The following is a 17,529-nucleotide window of genomic DNA, read 5'->3' as shown; positions in this document are numbered from 1 at the left end:
GCCTGTCGTGAAAGCGGTAATTGATTATGACACTATTATAAATTGACAGTTGTGAGAACACCATCGCGTTCGTGAGAGTGTCCCCTTTCAATGTAGTGGTCACACCAGTTTGTAGGCCAAACCGTGCGGCGCTACATACGTTTTCGTGAGAAGACCAATTTTCGTGGATGTCTCATGGTCTGACAAACACCACTGTAGCTCGGCCACCTTCCACCGCAGATGCAGAAGGCCGACAGAGATCTCTAGGTTAAACTGACGGATTTTGATGGGGATTTTTTTTTTATGTTACTTCGATTGTTTTTGATGTACTTGTATTTTGGACCATTGTTAATTATCTTAATGACTACTTTAAACGTCTTCTTCTCTAGAACTGCTGGTCCAATCTTTTTCAAGACTCCAGCAGTTCTGGAGAAGAAGACGTTTAAAGTAGTCATTAAAAGATAATTAACAATGGTCCAAAATACAAGAACATCAAAAATATTGCATGATCTGTTTGATTTTGAGTTCTGATATTTGCCAAACGTGGTCAGGAGTACAGAAGTAGCTCGTTTTAGGGCAATGAGGCCAATCTGTCCTGATGGTGGCACTATGGGGCCATGTCATGGAGGCTTGCAGCTATATTCTTTTCTTTGTTTTTCTCATAATATGCCAGGGTGGTGGCAGAACAGGTGTACATGACTGTATGTGTTGGCAAATGCTTGGATTTTTATAGTGTATTTTTTAATTGGCCACATGCTGCCTTTTGGATTATTGAGGAGTGGCTTTCCAGGTTCTTTCGTCATTGGCCAAAACAACGTGACTAGATCTAACTGAGAGAAAAGTTGTGTGTTGTAAATCAATGCTGCCAGCTGTGGCTGTTTGCCTGAGCTCATATCTTGGGAAAGAACGTTAATGCGTATTAATGTAGCAACGGTCATCAAAATTGTTAAAAGGTTTTAAGAACAATTCTAATAAATGCAACAGTTGGAAAACTTATTACATTTTTATAATCCATCAGAGTTCAGGGATTTTGGTAGGAATTCAGGTATTACATGTATTGTCAAATGTTTCTATAATTTTCTTAGAATGCACTTGTACAGTATATACATTTTCTAACTGTATCAGGTATACTTTTTTATATGTTTTTTTATACATGGTTCATTTGCATAAATACACTGGGTGTATTTTTATACATAAACACATTAACATAAAGGGGTGGAACAAGGATGCAACCACAAAACACTTGCTCTGTCTAGGCCTACCTGCACTCACCTGCACTGTCTAGACTGCCTCATTAATTACTGTTGTCACGTTCTGTCGCATAATTCAACAAGTGTGTCAATAGCAGGATACCCTCTGATTAAAAATCAACACACTTGGCTCTAGATTACACCTATCTAAATGTATACCATAGCATTGTTGAATACTCCTTCCTGATTGGCTTGAAGGGCATTCTAGAGCGTGCATTATTTCCCTATAACGCACAGTATATTTGCACGGTAGAATTCAATGGCTATAGTTCTTACATTTTCTATGTTTGAGCTGCTTCTGAAAGCAAAAATTGAATTGAAAACATTATTAGTATTGTTGAATTCGATTTTCAAACTAGGATTGATGATTTGGTTAGCTAAACTAGCAAGTCTGGATAAGAGCGTCTGCTAAATGACGAAAATGTAAATGTAAATGTAAGTCTGTTTGTTTGGTTACCAAGGCAACCACTGTCGCTATCTAGTATACTTGCTACAGTAGCTACTTCAGCCGTTGTTGAACACATTTATACCCACAAATGAACACATTTAAATGTGTTAAATTATATGCCATGGTATAAAGGGGCAATCACCTCGGGGCGCTATGCATTCCCTGGAATATAATGCAACTCTATGGAAGGTCTGTTCCACTTTGCTAGCGCCTCTTGGAAGACACCTTCCACGTCGTTCATTATTTTCCATAGAATGCATAGCCCCTCGTTGATTATCCCTTACATACTTTATATTGTTTGCGAGATCAGACATAATATCACTATAATCAGTCTGTGTTCATTTTCAGAAGTTGCTTTAATTTCAGCTAATTTGAAAACATTGCAACTGTATTAAATTACTTCATTAGATTCCACAAAAAATGAACACGCATCAAAATCTGATATAAGTGTCAAGACGGTGCTTTAAATCCCAGACAAAGCTATAGCGTTCTTAGAAATGCAACGCAAAGACAATGTATTCCATTGAGCCCATTTCAGCCATTACCAGGGGTGTGTTTCACAGGTCATCACAAACATTTCTGAGGTCTTAACATAAATACAAAAAATGACAGGCACAAGCAAGCAGTGGTGTAAAGTACTTAAGTAAAAATACTTTAAAGTACTACTTAAGTAGTTTTTTTGGGTATCTGTAATTTACTTTACTATTTATATTTTTCACTACTTTTACTTTTACTTCACTACATTCCTAAAGAAAATAATGTACTTTTTACTCCTTACATTTTCCCTAACACCCAAAAGTACATTTTGAATGCTTAGCAGGACAGGACAGGAAAATTGTCAAATTCACGCACTTATCAAGAGAACATTCCTGGTCATCCCTACTGCCTATGATCTGGTGGACACACATGCTTCGTTTGTAAATGATGTCTGAGTGTTGGAGCTTGCCCCTGGCTATCCGTCAATAAAAAAAAAAAAGAACATTGTGCCATCTTGTTTACATAATACAAGGAATTAGAAATAATTTATACTTGTACTTTTTATATACTTATGTATATTTTAGCAATTACATTTACTTTTGATACTTAAGTATATTTAAAACAAAATACTTTTAGGCTTTTACTCAAGTAGTATTTTACTGGGTGACTTTCACTTCGACTTGAGTCATGTTCTATTAAAGTATTTTTACTTTTACTCAAGGTTGACAATTGGGTACTTTTTCCACCACAGCAAGCAAGAGTATAAAATAGTCACAGGAGTAAAATGAAAGCAATCAATCCAGCGAGATTTCAATGACAAGTGGATTGTGCACCCCTCAAACACAGGAAATAGATGGCTGAAAAAACCTGATCCTCAGGTGGGCGGGGCATGCAGGTTGCTAATTAATGGAGCCTATAAAAGCAACTAATTGAGCATTCCGGAACATGCTGAGTTGGGCATCTGCTACTGACATTGTGCAGCTCCAGACCTCCACCAGGATACCTTTATTAGCTCTCTGAACTGGGCTGTAGGTCAGGTCATTAAAGGCAGGAAGGGCTTGTGCACTAAATATTGAGGAGCTATTTGCAGGGATCTTTGGTGAAAAGGTTTTCCTAAGGAAGCATTTGATAATGGAGTGGCCCTTCAAAGCTAATCCCAGTTTAAAACCATATAATTGAGCACGATAAATTCCAACCATATGCTTCCTCTTAAAATCAACATTGTTATGAATGAGTGCCACTGTGTGTTAAGAAGACCTATGCTTGTCATGAAAAAACTCACACTTGACTCATTCACACCGACAATGGCTTGAATGCTAAAATATGTGTATCTTCCTACTAACTACACAAATTGATAAAAACATTTAAGCCATAACTTTGTATCTCTATTTTGAGTACAGACCCTTGACATTACCGCATGTTAACTACCCCCCCCCCCCCCCCCCAAAAAAAAAAAAACTGCAAAGAAAATACATCTTTCAATGCAGTTTTCTTCAACCTGTACCACATATTATCTGTCCATCAATAGACTTCTCCATATGCCTGCACCCTGCCTGCTCCAACAGTCTCCCTGCTCTCTGTCTGTTTGGGAAACTGCATGCACAGAGCCTTTCTCAGGTACCCCAAAGTGGTGAACAAAAAAGGTCAAGCACATTCCATTACGGTGGCCAACTCCTGGCCAGTTATTAAAGAACCATAAGCGCTTTGATTGTAAATCTCAGTGACCTTGAAGACACCAGCGGAAGCACACATCTGTAAACCAATCGTCGCACGGCTGCCCGTGTCAGCCACGCTCCCTCACAGCCGCTGACTGCCACTGGTGATGGAGAGGTAAAGAGGGAGTAGATAGAGGGGGATGGAGGTAAAGAGGGAGGAGATAGAGGGGGATGGAGGTAAAGAGGGAGGAGATAGAGGGGGATGGAGGTAAAGAGGGAGGAGATAGAGGGGATGGAGGTAAAGAGGGAGGAGATAGAGGGGGATGGAGGTAAAGAGGGAGGAGATAGAGGGGGACGGCGGTAAAGAGGGAGGAGATAGAGGGGGATGGAGGTAAAGAGGGAGGAGATAGAGGAGGATGGAGGTAAAGAGGGAGGAGATAGAGGGGATGGAGGTAAAGAGGGAGGAGTTAGAGGGGGATGGAGGTAAAGAGGGAGGAGATAGAGGGGGATGGAGGTAAAGAGGGAGGAGATAGAGGGGGATGGAGGTAAAGAGGGAGGAGATAGAGGGGATGGAGGTAAAGAGGGAGGAGATAGAGGGGGATGGAGGTAAAGAGGGAGGAGTTAGAGGGGGATGGTGGTAAAGAGGGAGGAGATAGAGGGGGATGGAGGTAAAGAGGGAGGAGATAGAGGGGATGGAGGTAAAGAGGGAGGAGATAGAGGGGATGGAGGTAAAGAGGGAGGAGTTAGAGGGGGATGGAGGTAAAGAGGGAGGAGATAGAGGGGGATGGAGGTAAAGAGGGAGGAGATAGAGGGGGATGGAGGTAAAGAGGGAGGAGATAGAGGGGATGGAGGTAAAGAGGGAGGAGTTAGAGGGGGATGGAGGTAAAGAGGGAGGAGATAGAGGGGGATGGAGGTAAAGAGGGAGGAGTTAGAGGGGGATGGAGGTAAAGAGGGAGGAGTTAGAGGGGGATGGAGGTAAAGAGGGAGGAGATGGAGGGGGATGGAGGTAAAGAGGGAGGAGATAGAGGGGGATGGAGGTAAAGAGGGAGGAGATAGAGGGGGATGGAGGTAAAGAGGGAGGAGATAGAGGGGGATGGAGGTAAAGAGGGAGGAGATAGAGGGGGATGGAGGTAAAGAGGGAGGAGATAGAGGGGGATGGAGGTAAAGAGGGAGGAAACAGAGGGGGATGGAGGTAAAGAGGGAGGAGATAGAGGGGGATGGAGGTAAAGAGGGACGAGATAGAGGGGGATTGAGGTAAAGAGGGAGGAGATAGAGGGGGATGGAGGTAAAGAGGGAGGAGACAGAGGGGGATGGAGGTAAAGAGGGAGGAGATAGAGGGGGATGGAGGTAAAGAGGGAGGAGATAGAGGGGGATGGAGGTAAAGAGGGAGGAGACAGAGGGGGATGGAGGTAAAGAGGGAGGAGATAGAGGGGGATGGAGGTAAAGAGGGAGGAAACAGAGGGGGATGGAGGTAAAGAGGGACGAGATAGAGGGGGATGGAGGTAAAGAGGGAGGAAACAGAGGGGGATGGAGGTAAAGAGGGAGGAGATAGAGGGGGATGGAGGTAAAGAGGGACGAGATAGAGGGGGATGGAGGTAAAGAGGGAGGAGACAGAGGGGGATGGAGGTAAAGAGGGAGGAGACAGAGGGGGATGGAGGTAAAGAGGGAGGAGATAGAGGGGGATGGAGGTAAAGAGGGAGGAGATAGAGGGGGATGGAGGTAAAGAGGGAGGAGATAGAGGGGATGGAGGTAAAGAGGGAGGAGATAGAGGGGGATGGAGGTAAAGAGGGAGGAGTTATAGGGGGATGGTGGTAAAGAGGGAGGAGATAGAGGGGGATGGAGGTAAAGAGGGAGGAGATAGAGGGGATGGAGGTAAAGAGGGAGGAGTTAGAGGGGGATGGAGGTAAAGAGGGAGGAGATAGAGGGGGATGGAGGTAAAGAGGGAGGAGATAGAGGGGGATGGAGGTAAAGAGGGAGGAGATAGAGGGGATGGAGGTAAAGAGGGAGGAGTTAGAGGGGGATGGAGGTAAAGAGGGAGGAGATAGAGGGGGATGGAGGTAAAGAGGGAGGAGATAGAGGGGGATGGAGGTAAAGAGGGAGGAGTTAGAGGGGGATGGAGGTAAAGAGGGAGGAGATGGAGGGGGATGGAGGTAAAGAGGGAGGAGATAGAGGGGGATGGAGGTAAAGAGGGAGGAGATAGAGGGGATGGAGGTAAAGAGGGAGGAGATAGAGGGGATGGAGGTAAAGAGGGAGGAGATAGAGGGGGATGGAGGTAAAGAGGGAGGAGATAGAGGGGGATGGAGGTAAAGAGGGAGGAGATAGAGGGGGACGGCGGTAAAGAGGGAGGAGATAGAGGGGGATGGAGGTAAAGAGGGAGGAGATAGAGGAGGGTGGAGGTAAAGAGGGAGGAGATAGAGGGGATGGAGGTAAAGAGGGAGGAGTTAGAGGGGGATGGAGGTAAAGAGGGAGGAGATAGAGGGGGATGGAGGTAAAGAGGGAGGAGATAGAGGGGGATGGAGGTAAAGAGGGAGGAGATAGAGGGGATGGAGGTAAAGAGGGAGGAGATAGAGGGGGTTGGAGGTAAAGAGGGAGGAGTTAGAGGGGGATGGTGGTAAAGAGGGAGGAGATAGAGGGGGATGGAGGTAAAGAGGGAGGAGATAGAGGGGATGGAGGTAAAGAGGGAGGAGATAGAGGGGATGGAGGTAAAGAGGGAGGAGTTAGAGGGGGATGGAGGTAAAGAGGGAGGAGATAGATGGGGATGGAGGTAAAGAGGGAGGAGATAGAGGGGGATGGAGGTAAAGAGGGAGGAGATAGAGGGGATGGAGGTAAAGAGGGAGGAGTTAGAGGGGGATGGAGGTAAAGAGGGAGGAGATAGAGGGGGATGGAGGTAAAGAGGGAGGAGATAGAGGGGGATGGAGGTAAAGAGGGAGGAGTTAGAGGGGGATGGAGGTAAAGAGGGAGGAGATGGAGGGGGATGGAGGTAAAGAGGGAGGAAATAGAGGGGGATGGAGGTAAAGAGGGAGGAGATGGAGGGGGATGGAGGTAAAGAGGGAGGAGATAGAGGGGGATGGAGGTAAAGAGGGAGGAGATAGAGGGGGATGGAGGTAAAGAGGGAGGAGATAGAGGGGGATGGAGGTAAAGAGGGAGGAGATAGAGGGGGATGGAGGTAAAGAGGGAGGAAACAGAGGGGGATGGAGGTAAAGAGGGAGGAGATAGAGGGGGATGGAGGTAAAGAGGGACGAGATAGAGGGGGATTGAGGTAAAGAGGGAGGAGATAGAGGGGGATGGAGGTAAAGAGGGAGGAGACAGAGGGGGATGGAGGTAAAGAGGGAGGAGATAGAGGGGGATGGAGGTAAAGAGGGAGGAGATAGAGGGGGATGGAGGTAAAGAGGGAGGAGACAGAGGGGGATGGAGGTAAAGAGGGAGGAGATAGAGGGGGATGGAGGTAAAGAGGGAGGAAACAGAGGGGGATGGAGGTAAAGAGGGACGAGATAGAGGGGGATGGAGGTAAAGAGGGAGGAAACAGAGGGGGATGGAGGTAAAGAGGGAGGAGATAGAGGGGGATGGAGGTAAAGAGGGACGAGATAGAGGGGGATGGAGGTAAAGAGGGAGGAGATAGAGGGGGATGGAGGTAAAGAGGGAGGAGACAGAGGGGGATGGAGGTAAAGAGGGAGGAGATAGAGGGGGATGGAGGTAAAGAGGGAGGAGATAGAGGGGGATGGAGGTAAAGAGGGAGGAGATAGAGGGGGATGGAGGTAAAGAGGGAGGAGTTAGAGGGGGATGGAGGTAAAGAGGGAGGAGATAGAGGGGGATGCGTGTTTGTCATCTTTATAAGAGTCTACCTATTGTTGTTGTTCCATGTCATATTGATCAGAATACAGGTCAATGTATCCTATATTTGTGCAATTAGGTGCATGATTCCCCCACCACTCTACCTCTTTTACACTGCCGATCCATCCTCAATACTAAAAGTCTGCTCTGAAGAAAATAATGGAGTGTTTAATGTGAATGAGAATTTTGAACGTTGAGCATTTAGATTCCAGCTACAATACGATTTTGTATTCATTAATACATTGGAATGATGTCTGTGGAAGCAAGCAAAAGGATCAACTATTTTACAGCAACCCTTCTGTCTCAAGCTACACTGAGTGAACAAAAAATTAGGAACGCCTGCTCTTTCAATGACATAGACTGACAAGGTGAGTCCAGGTGAAAGCTATGATCCCTTATTGATGTCACTTGTTAAATCCACTTCAATCAGCGTAGATGAAGGGGAGGAGACAGGTTAAAGAAGGATATTTAAGCATTGAGACAATTGAGACATGGATTGTGTATGTGTGCCATTCAGCTATTCCCATTTTATTGCTTCTCTGTTTATGTAGTTGGTGCAAATGCTTTGTGTCGTAATGTAGAACCTCCAAGCAGAGTGAGGTTCAACCAACCTTGCCCCTCCCTGTTCACTCTCACAGCAGACAGTAGGCTACAGGTAGGTGTCCAACATGGTCTCAGACCATTTCATATGATTCTGTACGTAAATCCTTGACACCCCATTTAGTATGATATGTTACGTTTCATATGGTATGTATTAATTTGTGGATGTCCATCACCCATTTCGTATGATATGTTACGAATTACAATTTGTATAATGTGTTACAAATTTGCATAATGTATGATATGTTATAAATTCCAGCTAGGTGCCTAGGTGGCTAACGTTAGCTAACTGGCTAACGTTAGCTAGGCTAGGGGTTAGGGTTAAGGGTTAGGGTTAAGGTTAGGGTTACATTTAGGAGTTAGGTTAAAGGGTTAAGGTTAGGGTTAGGGGAAGGGTTAGCTAAAAGGGTTAAGGTTAGGGGAAGGGTTAGGTTTAGGGTTAGGGGAAGAGTTGACTAACATGCTAAGTAGTTGAAAAGTTACTATTTAGCTAAAATGCTGAAGTTGTACGTTATGAGATTCGAACTAGCAACCTTTGTGTTGCTAGATATTTGCATTATATGTTTTTCCTTAAGTAACAATCTGTCTTATGTAACCATACCAAACGTAACATATCATACTAATTTGAGTGTCCCGGAATTTACATTTACTATGTTACGTCTACTCTATGAGACCGGGCTGGGGTGCCTGCTTGTAGAGTTGTTACAGACCAGTCAGGATGATGATACTGCAAGCCTGAACACTTCTTATCTCAATCCAATGGCCCTGCTTACCAGCAGCACAAAGATCACTGTTATTATGGATTTGTGGAGAAAATCTATTTTGTGAATACTAATGTACTTCAAATCTTTGCATTCTCTGAGCTGCACCATCAAGAGCATCCTGACTGGTTGCATCACCGCCTGGTATGGCAACTGCTCGGCCTCCGACCGCAAGGCACTACAGAGGGTAGTGCGTACGGCCCAGTACATCACTGGGGCCAAGCTTCCTGCCATCCTGGACCTCTATACCAGGCGGTGTCAGAGGAAGGCCCTAAAAATTATCAAACACTCCAGCCACCCTAGTCATAGACCATTCTCTCTGCTACCACACGGCAAGCTGTACCGGAGCGCCAAGTCTAGGTCAAAAAGGCTTCTTAACAGCTTCTACCCCCAAGCCATAACACTTCTGAACAGCTAATCATGGCTACCAAGACTATTTGCATTGCCCCCACACCCATGATTCACCTAATTATATTTTGAAGGAGGAAACAAAGTACTTTAAGCATATGTTTTCGTTTCAGTCGCCTCCATCTCCTCTAACTGAAGCAAATTGTAGAGATGTTTTTTCTATTGATAATGTAAAATTAACAGCCATGCAGAAAGACTCATGTGAAGGTGAAATTACAGAGGAGGAACTTCTGGATGCAATTAAAGACTTTAAGTCCGGGAAAACTCCAGGGTTGGATGGCATACCAGTCAAGGTATACCAAACCTTTTTGATGTACTCAGAGGACCGTTATTAGCATGTTTTAACCACTCCTATGTAAATGGTAGATTTTCAGACACTCAAGAAGAAAGTCTGATTTCATTATTACTGAAACAGGATACAAGTGGAAAATATAAAGATCCAGTCCATTAAAAAAATTGGAGGCCCCTTACACTTCAGTGTTGTGATGGCAGCCTCGGGAACTGCCGTTCTGCTGCCAACAAGGCAGAGTTCATCTCAGCCTATGCTACCCTCCAGTCCCTCGACTTCTTGGCGCTGACGGAAACATGGATTACCACTGAAAGCACTACTACTCCTGCTGCTCTCTCCTCGTCTGACCATGTGTTCTCGCATACCCCGAGAGCATCTGGTCAGTGGGGTGGTGGCACAGGAATCCTCATCTCTCCCAAGTGGACATTCTCAATTTTTCCCCTGACCCATCTGTCTATCTCCTCATTTGAATTCCATGCTGTCACAGTCACTAGCCCATTTAAGCTTAATATCCTTGTCATCTATCCAGGTTCCCTTGGAGAGTTCATCAATGAGCTTGACGCCTTGATAAGTTCCTTTCCTGAGGATGGCTCACCCCTCACAGTTCTGGGGGATTTCAACCTCCCTACGTCTACATTTGACTCATTTCTCTCTGCCTCCTTCTTTCCACTCCTCTCCTCTTTTGACCGCACCCTCTCACCGTCCCCCCCTACTCACAAGGCAGGCAATATGCTTGACCTCATCTTTACTAGATGCTGTTGTTCTACTAATCTCACTGCAACTCCCCTCCAAGTCTCCGACCACTACTTTGTATCCTTTTCTCTCTCCCTCTCCTCCAACACTACTCACTCTGCCCCTACACAGATGGTAATGCGCCGTCGCAACCTTCGCTCTCTCTCTCCCGCTACTCTCTCCTCTTCCATCCTATCATCTCTTCCCTCTGCTCAATCCTTCTCCCTCCAATCTCCTGATTCTGCCTCCTCAACCCTCCTCTCCTCCCTTTCTGCATCCTTTGACTCTCTATGTCCCCTATCCTCCCGGCCGGCTCGGTCCTCCCCTCCAGCTCCGTGGCTTGATGACTCATTGCGAGCTCACAGAACAGAGCTCCGGGCAGCTGAGCGGAAATGGAAGAAAACTAGACTCCCTGTGGACCTGGCATCTTTTCACTCCCTCCTCTCTACATTTTCTTCCTCTGTTTCTGCTGCTAAGGCCACTTTCTATCACTCTAAATTCCAAGCATCTGCCTCTAACCCTAGGAAGCTCTTTGCCACATTCTCCTCCCTGCTGAATCCTCCTCCCCCCCCCTCCTCCTCCCTCTCTGTGGATGACTTCGTCAACCATTTTGAAAAGAAGGTTGACGACATCCGATCCTCGTTTGTTAAGTCAAATGACACTGCTGGTCCTGCTCACACTGCCCTACCCTATGCTTTGACTTCTTTCTCCCCTCTCTCTCCAGATAAAATCTTGCGACTTGTGACGGCAGGCCGCCCAACAACCTGCCCGCTTGACCCTATCCCCTCCTCTCTTCTCCAGACCATCTCCGGTGACCTTCTCCCTTACCTCACCTCGCTGATCAACTCATCCTTGACCGCTGGCTATGTCCCTTCCGTCTTCAAGAGAGCGAGAGTTGCACCCCTTCTCAAAAAACCAACACTCGATCCCTCTGATGTCAACAACTACAGACCAGTATCCCTTCTTTCTTTTCTCTCCAAAACTATTGAGCGTGCCGTCTTTAGCCAACTCTCTTGCTATCTCTCTCAGAATGACCTTCTTGATCCAAACCAGTCAGGTTTCAAGACTGGTCATTCAACTGAGACTGCTCTTCTCTGTGTCACGGAGACTCTCCGCACTGCTAAAGCTAACTCTCTCTCCTCTACTCTTGTCCTTCTAGACCTGTCTGCTGCCTTTGATACTGTGAACCATCAGATCCTCCTCTCCACCCTCTCTGAGCTGGGCATCTCCGGCGCGGCTCACTCTTGGATTGCGTCCTACCTGACCGGTCGCTCCTACCAAGTGGCGTGGCGAGAAGCTGTCTCCGCACCACGTGCTCTCACCACTGGTGTCCCCCAGGGCTCAGTTCTAGGCCCTCTCCTATTCTCGCTATACACCAAGTCACTTGGCTCTGCCATATCCTCACATGGCCTCTCCTATCATTGCTACGCTGACGACACACAACTAATCTTCTCCTTTCCCCCTTCTGATAACCAGGTGGCGAATCGCATCTCTGCATGTCTGGCAGACATATCAGTATGGATGACGGATCACCACCTCAAGCTGAACCTTGGCAAGACGGAGCTGCTCTTCCTCCCGGGGAAGGACTGCCTGTTCCATGATCTCGCCATCACGGTTGACAACTCCGTTGTGTCCTCCTCCCAGAGTGCGAAGAGCCTTGGCGTGACCCTGGACAACACCCTGTCGTTCTCCGCTAACATCAAGGCGGTGACCCGATCCTGTAGGTTCATGCTCTACAACATTCGGAGAGTACGACCCTGCCTTACACAGGAAGCGGCACAGGTTCTAATCCAGGCACTTGTCATCTCCCGTCTGGATTACTGCAACTCGCTGTTGGCTGGGCTCCCTGCCTGTGCCATTAAACCCCCACAACTCATCCAGAATGCCGCAGCCCGTCTGGTGTTCAACCTTCCCAAGTTATCTCACGTCACCCCGCTCCTCCGCACACTCCACTGGCTTCCAGTTGAAGCTCGCATCTGCTACAAGACCATGGTGCTTGCCTACGGAGCTGTGAGGGGAACGGCACCTCCGTACCTTCAGGCTCTGATCAGTCCCTACACCCAAACGAGGGCACTGCGTTCATCCACCTCTGGCCTGCTGGCTCCCCTTCCTCTGCGGAAGCATAGTTCCCGCTCAGCCCAGTCAAAACTGTTCGCTGCTCTGGCACCCCAATGGTGGAACAAGCTCCCTCACGACGCCAGGACAGCGGAGTCACTCACCACCTTCTGGAGACATTTGAAACCACACCTCTTTAAGGAATACCTGGGATAGGATAAAGTAATCCTTCTACCCCCCCCCCCCCCCCCCCCCAAAAAAAAAAAAAAATAATAATAATAATAATTGTAAAGTGGTTATCCCACTGGCTATAAGGTGAATGCACCTATTTGTAGTCGCTCTGGATAAGAGCGTCTGCTAAATGACGTAAATGTAAATGTGATGCAAAAATTCTAGCAAAATGTATAGCGCATAGAATTAAAAAGGTATTGTCGGACATTATTCATTCTAATCAGACAGGTTTTTTACATGGGCGATACATTGGAGATAATATAAGGCAAGTACTGGAAACAATAGAACACTATGAAAAATCTGGGAAACCAGGCCTACTATTCATAGCAGACTTCGAAAAGGCATTTGATAAAGTACGACTGGGGTTTATATATAAATGCCTGGAGCATTTCAATTTTGGAGAATCTCTTATAAAATGGGTTAAAATCATGTATAGTAACCCTAGGTGTAAAATAGTAAATAATGGCTATTTCTCAGAAAGTTTTAAACTGTCAAGAGGAGTGAAACAAGGTTGTCCACTATCAGCATGTCTATTTATTATGGCCATCGAGATGTTAGCTATTAAAATCAGATCCAACAATAATATCAAGGGATTAGAAATCCAGGGCTTAAAGGTGTCATTGTACGCTGATGATTCATGTTTTCTTTTAAATCCACAACTTGAATCCCTCCACAGCCTCATAGAGGATCTAGAGACATGTTCTAACCTCTCTGGATTACAACCAAATTATGATAAATGTACTATTGGATCACTAAAAAATAAAAAATTTACATTACCATGTAGTTTACCAATAAAATGGTCTGATGGTGATGTGGATATACTCGGAATACATATCCCAAATGAAATAAATGATCTCACTCCAATACATTTTTATAGAAAGTTTGCAAAAATAGATAAGATCTTGCTACCATGGAAAGGTAAATACCTGTCAATTTGTGGAAAAATCACCCTGATTAACTCTTTAGTATTATCCCAGTTTACCTATTTGCTTATGGTCTTGCCTACGCCTAGCGAACAGTTTTTTAAATTATATGAGAAAAAAAGATTCCATTTTATTTGGAACGGCAAGCCAGACAAAATTAAACGGGCCTATTTATATAATGAATATGAATTCGGAGGACAGAAATTATTAAATATTAAAGCATTAGACCTATCACTAAAAGCTTCAGTCATACAAAAGTTATACTTAAATCCGAACTGGTTCTCTAGCAAATTAGTAAGATTGTCTCACCCAATGTTCAAGAATGGCCTTTTTCCCTTTATTCAGATTACAACCTCTCACTTTAAGTTATTTGAAAAGGAAATAATCTCCCAAATATCACTATTTCTAAAACAAGCCATAGAAAGTTGGTTGCAATTTCAATTTAATCCTCCAGAAACGACAGAACAAATAATACAACAAATATTGTGTTAAACTCAAATATACTAATTGATAAAAAACATTTTTTTTCGTAAATGATATTATCGGTAGGACTGGTGGAGACTTACGTCTCACATGCAGCTAACAAAAACATATGGAAATGTCTGCTCTACTCAGAATTACAACCAAATAATTGCAGCATTACTGCAAAAATGGAAAATGAAAGTGGAAGGGGAAAAAAGTAATGAACTTGTCTGTCGGCCTTGCATTAAAGAATATAATTGGTTAAAGAAAATTGTGATAAATAAAAAAGTATACCAGTTTCATTTAAGGACCAAAGGATTGACAGCCATCCCATATAGATTGCAAAATAGTTGGGAAGAGATTTTTGACGTACCGATTCCATAGCATAGTGTTTATGAATTGATACGCAAAACGACGCCGGATTCAAAACTTAGAATTTTTCTATTTAAATTATTATATAAAATTCTTGCTACCAATAGAATGTTATTTATATTGGGGATACAATCTTCCCAGCTCTGCAGATTTTGCTTCGAAGAGACAGAATCATTAGGTCATTTGTTTTGGTACTGTCCATTTGTAGCTTGTTTTTGGACACAGGTCCAGGAATGGCTAAAGGATTGCAATATTTACCTGGAGCTAACCCTGCAGATAGCACTACTGGGTGATGTGAAAAGTCATAGTCAATCGATCAACATAATAATACTTTTAGCAAAAAAAATTATATTCAATTTACGATCTGTAGAAACAATGAGAATAGAAAGGTTCAGAACTTTTGTAAAACATCACAGTACAGTTGAAAAAGATATGGCAAATAGAAATCCAATATGGATGGTATTAAGAGATAGATGGGAGGTGTTGAATGGAGCTGAAGGATGGGACAAATAACAACAACTAATAACAACAAGATAACTAATGTAAAGCATACTGTGTCCATAATAAGTCTGTAGGTTATAGGTTGAGAGTTTTTGTGAAAGAGCACAGTTAGAAAAATATGGCATATAGAAGCAAACCAGATGGACATCATGAAAATGATCGGAGGAAGTTCAGGAGTAAAAACAAACAAAATATAATTATTGTAGAATTTGACTGTGTCCATAAAATGTATATAGTATGTATGGGCTGAAAGTAGAGGCCTAAGCGTTGTTGTTCACTAGTTTACTCCAATTGGGGAAGGGGTGGTAGGGTTGGAAAGTAATGAAGGGAAATATAATTTTAAAGAGGATGTGTGTGTGTATGGATGTATGTATATATATGTATGTATGTATACATATGTGTGTGTATGTATGTGTATATGTGTATGTGTATGTGTGTATATATATATGTGTGTATGTGTATATATATATATATATATATATATATATATATATATATATATATATATATATATATATATATATATATATATATATATATATATATATGCGAGAGAAAAAAAATATATGGGGGATTGGAAGTGATGCAGACAATTACCTTGATGGAAGTTACAATCTATCTGAAATATTAAAGCTGATCTACCCCCTAAAAAAAAAAAGGGAAAAAAAGACTCCAGCCACCCTAGTCATGTTTATTATTTATGCATAGTCACTTTAACTCTACCCACATGTACATATGACCTCAATTACCTCGACTAGCCGGTGCTCCTGCACATTGACTCTGCACCGGGACCACCCTGTATATAGCCTCCCTACTGTTCTTTTATTTTACTTATTTGCTATTTGTTATTTTGTTTTACTTATCTTTTTTCTTTTTTACTGCATTGTTGGTTAAGGGCTTGTAAGTAAGCATTTCACTGTAATGTCTACACCTGTTGTATTCAGTGCATGTGGCAAATAAAATTAGATTTGATTTGAGAAAGCATATCTATTGGATATTTTAAGATGATTTCCAGCTGTATCACTGAGCTGCCTGTCCCCCTCCCACAGTACCATGGATTATTGGACCGGCTGCTTGAAGGCCATCTAGAAGACAGCCCTTAAAATGATAAAGTAGATAGTGAACATGCCATTTCAGATGAACATGAGTTTGGTGGTAAAGAAGATGATAGTAACCAATAAGGGTTTGTTAGTAAACCACAGATAAACTCCAGTTCCCATGGCCTTGTCAGACATATGAGTGGGTCTATAAACACTATATTTGTGCATCCAGAGCTAGAGATTAGCATGGAGCCATCAGCAGAAGCAGCGCTGCCTGCAGTCCTTCCTTCTCTGGCCTGCCTCCGCTGTCAGGGCGCCTCGCCTCCTCCCAGTAATCAGGAGCTCCGGCGAGGAGCTGTAAAAATCATTTTACCCTCTCCTTAACAACAACAAAAACAACACGCACACACCCTCGGCTGAGGTGGCCACATTTCTGAGGGCCTCTGACAGGACGTGCTGAAGGCACAAATTGTCATTCATAAAGGTTAAGAGGGGGTCAATGCCTTTTATTATGAGTCTGAGTGCATCCAGCTTGATGGGGCCGGCATGCAAATGGCATGTCTCTGAGGGTTCTATGCAACACCACGGGGAGAGCAGTACGTACCTTGTTGGACGAGGGAGGAGTCAGGAGTCAGGGCAGGGACTGGGCAGTACGTACCTTGTTGGACGAGGGAGGAGTCAGGAGTCAGGGCAGAGACTGGGCTTTCTTCACCTTACACAGCCCCCCCCCTCCCCTGTTAATTAGACACTAGGACAGTGACCTGTCTGTCTAGCTGTTGCAATTACTACATTGCTAAATGTTCCTACTTCAAAATCCTATGCTTTTGGCTGTATAGCATACATAGTATTGTATGTATCATGTAGCCTATACATGATTGAAATATGAGTTTACAACAAAAAACATTGTGCACACGTTGTCAATTCATTCTGTTGCCTTGTAAAGAAGGGATATAGTCCTAAATACCACGTGCATCGAATACATTAAATACAATTGGAATATGGCCTATTTATTGCCTTACCTCCATAACTTACTACATTCGCACACACTGTATATATATTTTCTGTTGTATTTTTGACTTTATGTTTTGTTTTACCCCATATGTAACTCTGTGTTGTTGTTTTTATCGCACTGCTTTGCTTTATCTTGGCCAGGTCGCAGTTGTAAATGAGAACTTGTTCTCAACTGGCTTACCTGGTTAAATAAGGTGAAATAAAAAAATAAAAAAAATGTATGGAATATTAAATTCAGTCAATAGTGGATATGATCATGTAAAAATGATGACAGCATGACAGTGAGAACGAAGCGTACGAAATTCCTCTAGTGAATTGAAGTCCTCTTGACTGCTGATAACAAAGGGCTACGATCACAGACATCACATTAGTCTCAATTGCACTCTCTGCTGGACTTGAATCCCACTGACTACATTCAGGGACAAGGGACTGCAATGATACACCAGAGGACATGTTTTTAATGTGTAACACTATGGTGCATGACACTGTGATAAATGATGTAAT

The sequence above is a fragment of the Coregonus lavaretus genome, assembly GCF_964263955.1.
Source record: "Coregonus lavaretus genome assembly, chromosome: 5".
NCBI lineage: Eukaryota > Metazoa > Chordata > Actinopteri > Salmoniformes > Salmonidae > Coregonus > Coregonus lavaretus.
This window is presented reverse-complemented; position numbering follows the sequence as displayed.